This window comes from Catharus ustulatus, chromosome 1, assembly GCF_009819885.2.
Source record: "Catharus ustulatus isolate bCatUst1 chromosome 1, bCatUst1.pri.v2, whole genome shotgun sequence".
In the NCBI taxonomy this organism is placed as follows: Eukaryota; Metazoa; Chordata; class Aves; order Passeriformes; family Turdidae; genus Catharus; species Catharus ustulatus.
In genome coordinates, this window is record NC_046221.1 from 13,345,679 (window position 1) to 13,360,577 (window position 14,899).

General features: G+C 39.0%; 1 long non-coding RNA gene across 1 annotated transcript; it reads right to left on the reverse strand.

Moving 5' to 3' along the window:
- Positions 1–3,534: 3,534 nt before the first annotated feature.
- On the reverse strand, positions 3,535–10,653 carry LOC117005644. The gene is made up of 3 exons (XR_004419860.1): positions 10,421–10,653; positions 9,839–9,902; positions 3,535–6,118 (listed from the first exon to the last, which is right to left on the reverse strand). It is a non-coding gene; the product is annotated as an uncharacterized LOC117005644 (long non-coding RNA).
- Between the last annotated feature and the right edge of the window lie 4,246 nt (positions 10,654–14,899).

Genomic DNA, 14,899 nt, shown 5'->3' on the forward strand with positions numbered 1-14,899 from the left:
CAATTCCCCCTTCCTCATCAATTAGACTCATTTCCACTATACCTGAAGTAAATCTGCTTATTTTACTGACAAAGGCTATTTTTCTTAGTCATTTGCAAGCTGGATGTTCTTCAAATCTGAAGCACAATGTGAACATTCTTTTACATCCCCAGCAACAATCCTGGTGAAGCTTCACTTGCAGCCCAAACAGCAGTTGCAAGAATTGTGATGGAATTACAGCACAGCTGGATAGGAAGAACATGGTTGCATTTAAAGGGGCACTAGCAACTCTTGAACAAAAATTCAATCTGCACATCTCTGATGGAAAGGTTACTCAGAAATAGCCATCTATGCCAGCAAAATACTTTCTAGGGTAACTTCAATGTATATTCAATGCCATGCAGGACAGCAGCTATTGAGGAACTGTGAGAAACAGCAAGCCCAAAAGGAAATATTTGGACTTACAGCCCACACAGGTCCAGCTGGTTCCTGAACTGTTGTTTGACCCAGATCTCATCTTAGCATTTAATCTGCAATTTTTAAGTGAGTATTCACTTAGTTCTTATCACCTGTAGCAACTACCTGCTTCTTATTACAACATGGTGTGGAAGAAAGCGTGCCCATGCAGTTATCCTTGCCTTACAGGTCAGAACCCCATTTTCAGCCTCAGACTACATTGCATACTACAAATATATCTGGAATTATTTGACTAAACAGTGCCGATCCTGAAACCACAAATCTTGGAAAAAGCCAAGTATTAAAGACAGATCTGCAAACACCTATTCAAATATCCATATTTAGGGGCAATTATTCCTCTTCAAAGACTGACCAAAAAAATTGAGACTCAGATGCCTAACAACTTTTGTATATGGCAATCTAATACTGCCCTCTGCAATATATTTTTTTCCTTTGGAAGCAGTATGCAGCAGACGAAACTTTAGGACAATAGGCAGGAAAAAATTTACTAATTCTGCCTATTGCACCTACAACCGATTTGAGTTCTTTTGACAGAGGAATCCTTGAACAGCAAGAGAGTACCAGGAGCAGGGAAGAAATGACCAGACTAAAACCAAAGTAGGATTCACTTTTCTATTATGATATTTTTAACACATTGCTCATACTAAGGTCTTCCAGGATAACGCAATGCAGTTTTCTTTATTAAAATTAGAGACTATGCTTTGTGTGTTTTGTGGCTACCACAGTAGATGATAACTAAATTCTATGTTATGTTTTTCTCTTTAACATCTGGATCAGCAAGTACTTTACTTAACTAGCTTTAAACTGTCTGTCATTTGAAGATATCTTTTCCTTTGACATACAACACTAATCTTTGGAGTATTTTGCTCCACCAGTCCTTTCTTGGTTTTAAGAACAAATTCTAACCCTCTCCACCATGCTTATAATGAGATTGAAATATCTGAAGTCTGTTACTTCTCACCACAGAAGGTGAGATATTGCTCAAACACCCCTCCTGCCTGCTCAGTGCATTCTGCTCATCACCTTCTGCATCCTTCTGTGTGTTATGGTACCCTCTTCTCCTGCCTGGAGTGATTAACAGATGACTGCTTTCTTCTTGGATTTCATTCTTTGGTTCCTCAGCAGTCAAATCCTTTCTTTCCAGACCTGGAGAGCTGCTACCAGAGTGCCCATCAAGAAAGGTTTACCTTCACTTATATGCCACATTACCTTAGTCTTTCATTTGGTTTTCCTGATCTTTATTTGCTGGACCTATACTGCTGTATTTGAACTAAGATGGCAGCAAAAAAGGGGACTGATTCATATCTTCCTCCCTTCTAATTTGCCAGCATCTTCATACTTTTCACCTTTTGCTCTTTATTTGGGGAGTTCTCTTTTCATGAAGACAGTTACTATCAGCCAAAATCAAAGAAGGTCAGACATCTTCCTTATATATCTGACTTACAATTCACAACAATCCTTACTTGTATCTGAGATGTCATATAGTGTGACTCTGATTGCACTTGCACGTCTATAAATATATTTTCTTAAATGAAATTTTTCCTGACATCAACAGAAAGCTCTATAATTTCATAGCCTATTCACTTTATCTAAAATAGGGGTTTATTATTATTATTTTGTAAAAAGAAGATGCTTTCATTCTGACCTAGATAAGAATCTCTTTCTCTTCCCTTCTTAAGACAACTATGAAAATGAGATTGTAAATCTCCTATGGAGAAGAGACTTGGACAAATCAATAATTTATGTTATGATTTTGAGAGACTTTCACCTTGAGGAAGTGCCAGCCCTCTCATAATTCCGTAGATCTTGTTTGAAAATGTTTTCCATTACTAATCGGGAGAACCTTTTTTTTTTCCTTATTATTTATACAAGGTTCCTTTGATTTTCAGTGTGTGACACTTCAGAATGAAAATGGTGTCTGCATTAATTAAAAAATGAAGAATAGAACTCTCTTACTTTCCTTCCCCCTCACTTAAAATCCAAGTAAAATGCTGGCAGGCAACACTCAGCATGTAGTGCTCTACTTCCAACCATGAACCCCTTTTACAGATTTCTGTCATTTTAGCTGCTTCTGGCTAAAATCACTGGTTATAACAGTGACTTGGAAAGAAAAATGAGCAGAGAGTTAAGAGCAAAACGGGGGGTAGGTACATGTAGCAATTAAATCAGCCTTGCACAAATCTCAGGCAGAGAACATGTCAGTCACGTCATTCCCAAACAAGGCCCTGGCAGTGCCAGGTTTATGCTGAGGCCTTTGGGGGGGAAAAAAAATTGAGTTTATGCCCATGGACCTTTCTTTTGACCTCCACAGCTTACTAAAGAGCAGACTGCCACATCAACAACTCACTTCCCCAAATCCCCCACTGTTTGAAGAAATCTTCATCATGACTTGCAGCAGCGTGTTCCAGCCACGGGCTTGCTTTGTCCCCACGACCTCCTAGAGATTGGATAATTACAGGTCACCCATTCTCACCCATTGCACCATAAATCCAAAACACTCTGAAAGGAGGCAGCCAAGGCCTGCCCACACAAAGAGCACACACAGGAGATGCTGGGATGGCAGGACCAGCAGAGGGGCTGGACCAGCCTCTTGGGACGAGTTCCACGTTTCTGCCTCGGCCACTGAGGCAGCTGTGACATTTCTGAACCGTACCTGGAAACAGCACAGGCCTTATGGGGTTATAGAATTTTGTGCCTGACTGCTCTATGCCAAGTAAATTGATTCCCTTAACTCTTTATAGCAAACCAGTTCTAATGCATGACAAAGGGTTAAGAAATCTGGAAGAATAGGAATTAGGGAGGGGAAAACATTTAAGGGAGAATTCTTTGGGCTAGGGTTTTGAGTGTTAGCACCAACTTCCAGCTCCAGTTGATTTAGATTTTGTTTAAAATGACACACCACTCTGCAAATTTTGTATAGCTTTCTGGGATGAAATTTCTTCCTTCGTGCAGACATTTGACTATTACTCCAAACTCTTTCTCACAATTCATGGATATCACTGTGAAAAAAATTCTGAGATACATGATGTTGGAAATATTAATCTATTTTGAAAAAAATAAAAGCCCATGTATTATTGAAAGCAAAAAGAAAACCCAACAAACCCATTTATTTTTCCCACACTTTCCAAGTCTTGATAAAGTCTTCATTCTGTGGTCTTACATAACAGAACATCGCATCAAGCAGGGCACAAATATAAAACAAACTCTGGAAACACAACTTCTCTTCAAAACAGAAAGTAAAGTTTGATTCAAATATTCTCTTTTTCACACACACTTAAAGCCAATGTAGACAATGAATGAACTGATAGGATGACAAGTTTGTGGTCCCTGGACAATTTAAGATTATTCAACCCTTACCTCAAGGTGAAAAATAATAACTGTTGGGTTTTAAATAACATCAATATTTGACCTAAACTCCCAGTGAGCACCAAGTTATACTAGGAAAGGAAACTCTACAACCTCTAAGGATTCAGATGTATAGAATGGGAATGATATAGCTCAGAGTCCCTCCTAACTTCTCATCTCACTTATTCTCTCCCGATTTCATGCTAAATTTTTCTATTTTTTCCTTATATCACCCACTCCTACAAAGCAGCTCAGATATCCACATATACACAAAGCATTCATGGCAACAACTCTGTGACTAAAACTGATGAATATGTAACATGATCTTAAAAAATGCATGTGAAATATGCAAAGGCATCAACTTAATGAATACTTTCATTTTGTCCCTTCTTTGCATTGAAGGGTCAGTTTATCTAACAAACAGCATCAGAATAAATCACGTGTATTCTGATATCTAGATAATTCATCTGGCTAAACAAGGAGAATTACTTGAAACTAAGCAAAGGACTGGAATTCTTCTATCATAGGATTGTATGAGATGTGCTGTTTAAAAATCAGGGCATCCAGGACATTCTGATATGTCATCTGAGGCCTTAAAAAAGTGGCATAAGAAGTGAGCTTCCATCATAGCAGTCAGCAAGCAGGAACTTTTAAAGAATGTTCACTGTGTTTAGAAGATTGGTGTTGCAATTCTTCATTTCAATATCTGGAACTGAAATGTGACTATTTTGCAAAATGTAAAACCAAAAAATATGTGCCGTCATTTGTCATGCCTTTGTTATTTTACCTACCTGCTCATTATCAGAAAAGTATTTTTTAAAATCCTAAAGAATCCTTAAAAGTCTTAAAGCATCCTTTAAGAATGACAGAGATGGGCTTTTATTTGTGCAGTGGTGCATGATGAATGTTCATATAGACAACCATGGGTATACTAGAACTATTCATTCAGACACCTCACAGGTGTCTTTGGATATTGTCTATGAAGTGCAACTTTAAAAAGAAAAACCTGAAGGAACTATTTACAATTCCAGTCAGTCTGCTAAGATGAACAATAGCATGTAAGTTGGATAGTTAGCTCAAAACTTCAGCCTTTGCAAACACTAGGTTTCAGAAAACACATTCAGAGTAACATCTGACATAAATTGCATCTACGTGAAACTGTTCAAGTAATTTGGAATTGACACATTCCTAGTAATTCCCAGCCATGTTCATTTGGAAACAATTAAACAAAACTTGTTTAAAAAATAATCTGTTGAGGCATTTTCCCCATCTCTTCCAACAAATAATTCAACTCCAGAAGTTTCACGGCGGTTTTTATAATGTATGCTTTTTTTTCACCTGGGTCATTTCTTACCCATGTGAAAGTTCTACTCTCTCACTTTTTGCCTTCAACAGTTTGAAAACTAGAGAAATCATTAATATTAAGAAGAATGCCAAAGACGATAGTTTTCTCATCTTGTCTTTGTTTCTCTTTTCCTCTGGGCCACATAAGGATATTCAAGTCAGCAGAGACAGTGTTACTCTTTAAAAAACCTGCTGATTTAATATTTAGTAGGTGATGGATTCCATCTCAACAATCAGACTCAGGAATAAAAATAGTCTGAATCCCACTCAGTGCCATCCACAAATCCATAGATAGAAACCCAAAGTATTGTACAGCACAACATTTCGTGCTCAGTAAGCTTGAGACAAGCTGCTGTGATTCCCTATATATACACATATATTCTGAGCTGATGCCTGTCAAACCAGCCCCTGGTTAAGTGGCAAGCATAATACAGCTTCCTTTCCCTAGAGGTAACTGTCCTCATTACTGAAGCGAATGAACCCCTAGGTGTATAATAGAATCTTCTTTAAAATATTCATCATATGACAGCTGATATTTCAGCCATATTTAGCTGGAATGCTACATTTTGGGGAACTTAGGACTCCATAGTCAATTAACCAAGTATTTTGCTCACCATCTAATTTATTTTTTTATCATGAATCATTAAACATTTATATTAGTGTGTAACTTGTTATTCTCCTGTTCAGGACTGAGTCAAACATGCAGACCAGGGTTTCTCTCACTGCAGCAATATCCATTAAAACATCTGGACTAGGAAAGCTGAAACTTTACACTTTCCTTCAGCCGGAAAACATCAACTTCTCCAAGGTGAGTCACATCATCCAGCACGGTTCTGTTTCCTTCACACTTCTCAGAATCAACACTTCAGGCTGTGAAAACCTCCCTCTGCCAGCAGGTCTCAGGAAGACCGTGGGCAGGCAGGGGGAAATAGCACAGGGGCCAGAATACTCCACCAGAAATCAGAACAAAAAACTATGTAAGAAGAGAAAGAGACAAAACAGAGCAGCAGGTTATTCACCCCAAACATTTCTTTGTTCAAACACCAAACAATGCTTTTCTTTTTGACTCTCCATTCTTACTTCTGTCTCAAAACAAATACTGCATTTTCCCCTGCCTACTCTCCCCATTGTTTTTCCCTACCTGCTCTTAATTACAATTTCAGAAGGTCTGCCTCTTCACGTTAACCTCCACAAGCCTTCCCTGCCCTGCTCCATGCGAGGCACGTAAGGCAGGCACACAAGCAGGAGTGTCACCGACATGCAAGGCTGCTCAGGAAGTTTACACAGCACTTGCTCAAACTCTGCAAGCCTTCCTGACAACAGCTCAGCATTCCAGCTCACCAGCATCATTTTTAAGTGATTTCTCATGTGATTAGTGCTGTCTCTCCATTCCCACATGCTACTCAGACACTGGTGACAAAAAGAAAAAAAATTCTTACTCTCATCAGGACTTGTTTGTCATCAGAATCCCTCCTTAGTTTTAGTAATTTGCTTAGTTTTAGTTTAGTTTTAGCCTACTTATCTCATTATGCTGGTCTAATTAAAATCATTTGCTGACAAATATTGTCAGTAATGTAACAGTTGGTTAAATTAACACTGGCTTAGCCTTAGCTTTGTTATCCGCTTAACTACAAAGCACTGATTGATGAGCATTTTAAAGCAGGAATTCCTTTCTTCAGGTCAAATGCAGGGAAGGCAAAGCTGGAGATTTGAACGTGATACATCAACAGATCTTACCAGAAGAAAGTCAGATATAATTGTGCAAAAGTCAAACCTAACTCACATCCACAAATTCCCTGCAAGTTTGGTCATAAAAACAAAGATGCATTTGGCCCAACCTGTTAAAACAGCAGGAACATAGCTTAATATCTTGTTCTAAAATTACTGTTATAAGCAATATATATCTTGTTGTCTAATTCTTATTTACTTTTTTGGCATAAATTGAGTATTTCTAGACTACAATTATTCCTACAGACAAAACTTAATTGCAATATTCATCACGAAATATGTCTAAATGATAGGGATGCTGAAGTGTTTTACAGTGAAAACACATCCAATTTTAATGAAGTTCAAAAGAAGAAATGTTTATTTATGGATTAAAGTATAAAAAGATCTGCTGCTCACACTTTCTGAAATACTGACAGCTTTTTCTTCTTTTTTTTTTTTTTTTAAGAGAGAAAGAGAGTGCAAGGGAAGGAAAGACTTCATATCTTGTAAATAGTTGTGGTGAATGGATCAATGCTCCCAGCAGACAGGCGGAGAGCTCCCGGGTCTTTTGACACTAGTTGAGATCAGATGATACACAACTGAAGTCTGAAGAAAAAGTTGCTTCTAAGAGGTTGCATCTGGTGAAAGGGTGGAGATGTTGTGCTGATAACCCATTATAGCTGCAGGGGGATGTCTCAACACGTCTTGAGAAAGCATATTTCTGTTTGGGGCTAAGGTTTGCTACTGTTCAAATTAAGTGACATAATTTTAACACTCTTAAAGAAGAAGAAAAGGTGGAATCCAAACCAGAACAATATTCTGTAGAAAAGTGGCTTTCTATTTAGTAGGCTCTTATGAGGAAAAAAAAAAGCATAACTACATATCTAAAATTAGCTCCTCTACTGAACACCTAAATTGAAAACAACTTTAAGAGATGTGAAGTTTCAGAGCAATATATAAATATAACAGAGTAATGAAAAAAAATACAGAGAAAAATCCAGGTTTTGGATAAAATTTTCAGAACACCTTCCCCACTTGAGGAATTTGCAACCACCACTCATTGAAGGAGAGCTGCTGCTGTTGGTCTTCAGAATGACCCAGCAGATGAGGATGCACAGAAATATTACAGGAGGAATACCAACCTCTCAGAGATACAGATTTAGCTTGCTTGGAATGGGGTATTTGGAAAGAAAACTAGGAAACTGTTGCTGTGCATAGACTTGACAGTGCTCCACTACAACAACCAGAACCCAGGTTTGTACAGGCTCTAGCAAGAAACTTGCACAAGAAATCCCAACTGTTCATAAAAATATAATTCGGCTTGGGGAGAGGAGAAAGTGGGAAAAGGGAAATATGGCAGACAAGTAATAGTAATCCTTACTGCTCTGAAAACTGCTATCACTGACCTACTGTCAAACCATCCAAGGACAAGAAAATATACAATCTGCTGCTATTATTACAGTCCAATTCTCTGTGGATTCAACCACAGGAAAAGAGTAAGCCCAGAGTTAGACCTCACCTTACACTACATGGGCTGAAAAAGAAAAAAATAAAGACAATTTTTGCTAAGCCAGCTAACATCATGCTGCTGCTCCAGCACTCTGCCTCAGGCCATGCAGCCTCAGCTGCACCATCTGCTCTGGAAAGACTCCAGGGAGGAAAGAGCAGCTGAGAGTGCAACAAGTTGAGGATCCAGTATAACCATGACTGTTCTGGGCTATGAGTTCACCTGAAACCTCACCTCCCCAGTTCCTGTTTCTTGTTCTCAGACACCTACTTTGTTAAGTTGTTATTTTTGATGTGTCCCCCTCTATCCAGATGTCTTAATTACTTGTTTCTCACTAAGTGCTGGTTTCATATGCCTTCCAGTGTGTAACCTTCTCCCTGAATTCACAAGGAACAGCATCCTGGTGAAATGCCACTTACAATGGAGATATTAGGTACCAGGAATAAAACACAAGTTGAGATTGTTTCTAAGAGCAGTAAAACCCCTTCCAAGACCTTGTGACATCAGTTATCAGACACAAAGATAAAATGCTTTCCCTATTTTCAGCAGCAACATTCCCATTGATTTTAACACTGCAGGATATGCCCCTGTGCACTGAGACAAATCACCTGTATATGAATGCAGTCAGGATGAAGTGACTTCCAGCAAAGCAATTTCTTCTCTTTTGGTTCTGAGGAGTAATGGTAAAAAGATCTGTCCCTTCAATCTGTATCTCAGTCAAGTCACCCACAAAGAGGTGTAACGTTCTAGGACACACTCTTTTGTTTCCCTTTCCTAGACCCCTTACCTCCCCATTTTGTTTATGCATTTTCTTTTCATTCCTGACATGCAAAAGTTACCAACTTTATATGAGACCATAATGCAAAGACGTGTGTGCTTTCTGAAGGTAGACAGTGTTAACTAAGGAATGAAATCCAGTGGTCTCCTGGGGGAACAAAAAAGAATGTAGTACAAATCACCTCCAGACTTAATGTGAAAACTCCATTTTGGATAACAAATCGGGGAGCAGACTGGGGATGTTTAAGTGCAAATCTACAAATCCAGGTGGAGAACATGACTATTGTGCTGGCAGTGCAACACACACACTCCCTTTGCAATTCTCATTCACAAGAGAGAAAGAATGACTCGTGAGCTGCCCTGCTCAGCCTGCACAGCAGGAGAGCTGTGGCTGTCCTCTTACTGCACACCCTAACACCCCTTCTGCCAGCTTCAGAGGCAGCAGTTCCCATGGGCATCTCCACATCAGGCCAGAAAATGCTCCTGGCAATGCTGAGACTGTTGTCCTAAAACCCCTCCATGCTCCCTGGCTGTACACAGTTCCCTGTGACAGGAATGGATCCTGAGGTCTGAGTGTACAACTGAAATATTTTCCCACTGTCTTCATGACATCAGTGTCAAATCTTAAATTGCCTTGAGCAGGAACAGGATAGGAACCTTGCATGGCATCACGTGAGTTGCTGACTGGAAAATGTACATTACCTGGAAACTGCCTTCAAAACTCATTTTAAAAGGAGACTTTGGAGAGATCTGACATTGTTTTCATCTGTACAGATGGATTAAAGAAGACACCTGAAAATAATTTAGAAAGTTGCCTATGTTTTTTACATACATACACATTAGTTTCTGCTTTTCAATACCCAAATCCTGACTATTTCCACTGGTCTTACTGCACTGCAGGGAAGCACTGCATCTCTGCTACTAGCTCGTCACATCCCCACAGTAAATGCAGGACCTGTTCTTACATGTTGAGAGCTAGCACAGAGCAGAATTTAATGATCACAAAGATACACATTACATAGGCAATTGCAAACATTTCAGTGCTCGGGATTTTGAAGGAAGTTATTTCTATACTACAGTTATTTGGGATGTTTTCTGAAATATTCACATGTATATTTGAGTTCATCCTTGGGTATTCAGCAGATGGATTACAAAATCTGACTTGTAGTGGTTTTATTATCAGGGCTTACCACTGCCAAATCCATGTCCTCTGACAACTTTCATAGAATCCTATCATTAGTTCAGGGAGCATAAAGTGACACCCAGCAGCCTAGGAAAGGATACAGGTGTTCAAACTACAGGAGACAAAGCCAAATTTCCTAGGCCAGAGAAGAATGTCAGGAGAAATGAAGTAGAAGGAATGAGAAGAATGTCCTCTTGCAGCAGGTCCATGTGGGCATGTGTGCCCTTCACTCACAGATTGAAGTCACTGTGATCTCCTTTCTGCTCCTGGAGAGGGACATGCAGCTTCACATGACCTCTGTCAATGAACATCAAACATGCCATGAGGATCAGAAACGTACTTGTAGGGGGGAAAAAAAGAGTAAGAAGCAGCATGAAAGTACTCTCTCAGGACAGAACAGGTCAGAAAAGCAGAGACAGTGATTGGCAGTTCTTACCCAGTGGTATCTATCCCCTGAGGGTCCTTTGGCAGCTTCTGCTGAAGTGACCCGTTTGTTGCAGCCCATATCCAGGGAGCATGACTTGGTGCCACCACAGCAGCACAAGCTGGCTTTGTTCCAGATGTATCACAGAGCAGAAGGGTGAACTGAGCAGGGAGAAGACATTAGGAAAAGCTACCTGTAATGATTCTGTCCTTAGCATAAATGAAGGGGTTTACAAGGCTTTTGCTCTCCATAAACATTTGGAGGGAGCAAGTTACCAATTTGGCACATTTTGCCAGCTGTGTGACCTATTTATTATTTATACTCCACTGTATTTTCACAAGTGCAATGGGCAAAAGGCAAACATCTGCCCATCTGAACAAAGACAGTAAGACAGAGATGTCCTGTGACACCACAGGGCGCTCCTCAGAAAAACCTTCTAGGAGGTTCAGGGGCTGTAAGGGGGAGGAGACCCCCTGCTCACAGCATGCCTGCTTTCCTCTCCTGGATCATACCAGAACACTGCACACTCTATCTGTGGCTTTCCATGCATGGAAAAACAATGCCAAGGAATCTTTCAGATAACAGTCTTCCCAAGTGCAGTCAAGAGCTTAATGAAGGCAGCTTTCACAAATCAAGTGAAGAGCTCTGGACACGGTCCAGAAGAGGATGTTGGGAAGCAAATTACTGCACTGACAATACATTGGCTTCCTATGTCCAAATTTTAAAGTATTTAATTATATTTTGTGGTTATTTCCCTCTGTAAGAGCCAAGAAAGATGAAGAGACTCTGCATAGAAATGTATAATAGTTGCTTTACAAAGGGTATCTGAAACTCTATTTCTCACATTTCCGTCCTTAACAATTGAGATTCACAGTCCCAAATCCTTCCATTAAATTACTGACCAAAATAATGCTGTTTCAATTAGCACAAATAGGGGAACAAAGTTTAGATTCTGCTCAAGTTTAGATGCAATCAAAAAAGTACATTTATTAGTATGTACCAGATGCTTTTTATGTAGTCATCTGAAATATAAAACATTGATCAACTACCTATATTCAAAAAGCAGTACTACCTGTGACACAGATGGTGATAACCAGATTATGACAGCCACTGAAATTTGTGGTCCAGCTTTCCAGGTTCTTGCAGCTGGAGATGGCCAGACAGAGCAAAAATCTGCACAGAACACAACCACAGCATCAGGCCAGGCTGGATGGGGCTTTGAGCAATCTGATGTATTGGAATATGTCCCTGCCCATGACAGGGAGAATGGAGTTAGATATTCTTTGAGATCCCTTCTGACCCAAATTGTTGTCTGATTCTATGATTCTACCAGTAACCTTTCCTTTTCTTAGATGACCTTTATACCTGTCTATTCCTTTAGGATCTACTTCTTTTAAGGACCAGTTTTATCCCACTTTAGTAAGAAACTATTGTTTTCCCTAATGGTAATAATCTGAAGCAACCACTAGTCACCTCTTTCAGAAATGCCCATTCAAAGGCATGTTCCAGAAACTCACATTAATCTCATGAAAAAATACATTCTCTGATAAGCTCTGGGTTATTGCAAATGCACTCAATGCTTGACATTTTTATGATTATGCTAATGTTGTGACATTTGATGTGTTTGTTTTTGAAAAAAAATCATGCAATTAAGTTCTCTGAGAGAAAACCAGAAAGAAACAGATCAATCACTGAGAAGGCAGAATGAAAGCTGCTTCTACTAGTTTTAGAAACAAATGCCTGCTAGTCAATGGCAAACATTTGAACCAGATATTTCAAATTTGTCAGTTTTACTCTGAAAGTAGAGAGCACTGGTACAGTAACTTTCAGTTTTTAGCACAAGCAGTGGCTTCACTTTCACCTCTTCCCTCTACCTTTGAAATATAATAGCATTTGTCATGAAATTACTCTTTCCATCACTGAAAGAATTACAACCCTTAGAAAACTATTGCATCCCTGCAGACAATTTCAAAATATGCATAACCCAATTAGGTCACAGAACCTTTCTTTAGACTTCTTCCCTTTTGAAATAATGTTTCAGTTATATCCCAAATTAAAGTAGGAGAGAGATAAGATTTATAACTGCCAATATAAATAATTTAATAATTTCTCTTCTGCACCTACAAACCTTAGAAGATTAACAGGAAGAACTAGAGAACTAAAAGAGGCTCTACTGGCACAGCACAGTGCTTGATGGCAGGAGGGCTACATGGATCTGAGCTGGGGAGCCAAGCAGAGACACAGAAGAGCAACAGACACTGGAGGAGAACCACAGGGGGATCCAACTGCTTGGTTTTGGTACAAAGCTACAGAAGACATAAGAAATGGCTACAGGTTAATTACACCAACCTGAAGTAACTTAATGGCAACTTTAGAAGCAAATTAAAATCACATTCGAAACCCCAGGTACTGTATACATTTAATCTCTTGTTAACAACAACTACTAGTCAGACTGAATTTAAAAATAAATCTAACTTGATGGAGATTTACTATTGGTGAAATCATGAATCAGCTTAATTCCAAAAAATTCAATTCCTACCATGATACATAGCCAAGAAAACAATAGGAAGCTTAGGAAACTGCAAAAGAGAGACTACAAAAACAGGCTTGCTAAAAATATTTTAACTCATGGTCAATTATTGGCAACTCCTGAGTCAAACTCTGAAAAGGAAGTTATAGAGAGGACTAAGCAAGAAAACTGTAGGAGCAGTTCCAGCTCTTTCCCTTGCAACAGTGCAAGATAACATTTTAAATTAAAGAATTGGTCTGAAACTGAAGGAAATAAATAAAAAGGGTATTCAAAACCAAAAGGAATGAACCAGCAAAACACAAAGCCTAAGAAAATAATCTCTCCTGCACACTCAGAGACTCCTACACCTTTTCTGTTCCTAATAAAATGTGTACACCTGAACTTTATCGATGTTCTCAGTATTTGGCTTTTTTCAGACACATGCACTCTGGGATCAATAGTGCAGAGCCACTTGACCCAAAGAAAGATCTTTTTATATGATTGGCATGGCAACAGATGCAGCATTTCTCAAACAGAAGTGACAACTTGTGGGTCCCCTTTTTACCGCCCCTCCAGTATAACATGAACCTTTCCTGAGTTACTTTCCTACAGCATAAAAGTAAACCCAAAACTTCCCAGATCAAACATCCTTCTCTTTGGATGTTTTATCTTGGAAACACCTCAATATTTCAGGTATTTCTTTGTTTGGTCATAACCTCTATCAGAGACATCGTGGTTTTGCTGGCTGCAACGTCTTTGAGAAAGTTGACCCACTGGCCAGTGGTGGTGAGAAGGGAAACAAAATCTGGAGGGACAGAGTGATTCTTCCTACTGAATTAGGTGCTTTAGGTGCCTTATGACAACATATGAGCCCAACTACAAACACACTGCCCACCTGGAGGTAGGCACTTAGTAGATGTACACCCCAAAATATTAAGCTTTTGAGGACAGCAATTAGCTTTTCAGTACTGACCACATTCTCAGCTACATGACCTCTAAAGACCAAGACTGAACCAGACCAAACATACTACAGTCTACTTTATCCAGCTGGGACCAAACTGTGAATATTTTGGGTAGATTTCATCTGATATTAATCCCCTAAAGTGTAGATGTTTATATCTGAGCTAGTTAATTTAGGTTGTTTTGGGATTTTCTTAAGTTAAAGAAGAAAAAAAAAGCATTTGAAGATATTTCATCTGACTTATTCTTGCTGATCTATGCTACAATGAGATCAATCACACATTTAAGTCAAATGACTCAATCTGTGTCTCACTTGATAAATAGAATATAATTATTGGAATAGAAATTTTGAACAAAATGCAATCTTCTGCTGACAATGGAGATAAGACCCTACAGGCTACTAAACTCAGTACACCTAAATTCTTCTTCTCCTAGCACTCCACATACACCCTGCAATGAAGCTACTTTGTTCCCCAGCAGTAAAGAGGACCTTTGGCTTTTTCTATCTTAGCTTTGTTATCTGATTTTTGTAATGCAGAGAAGTAAAATGATACTTTGTATAAATATTTCTTCCAACATTTGTGAATCCAAATCAGAAGTTGAATTGTCCCTAAGGTATTTGCTCTTGAATATCCAGGTGCTATAGGTTCTACTACATACAGAAAAATATCTGAACTTTGGTTTGAA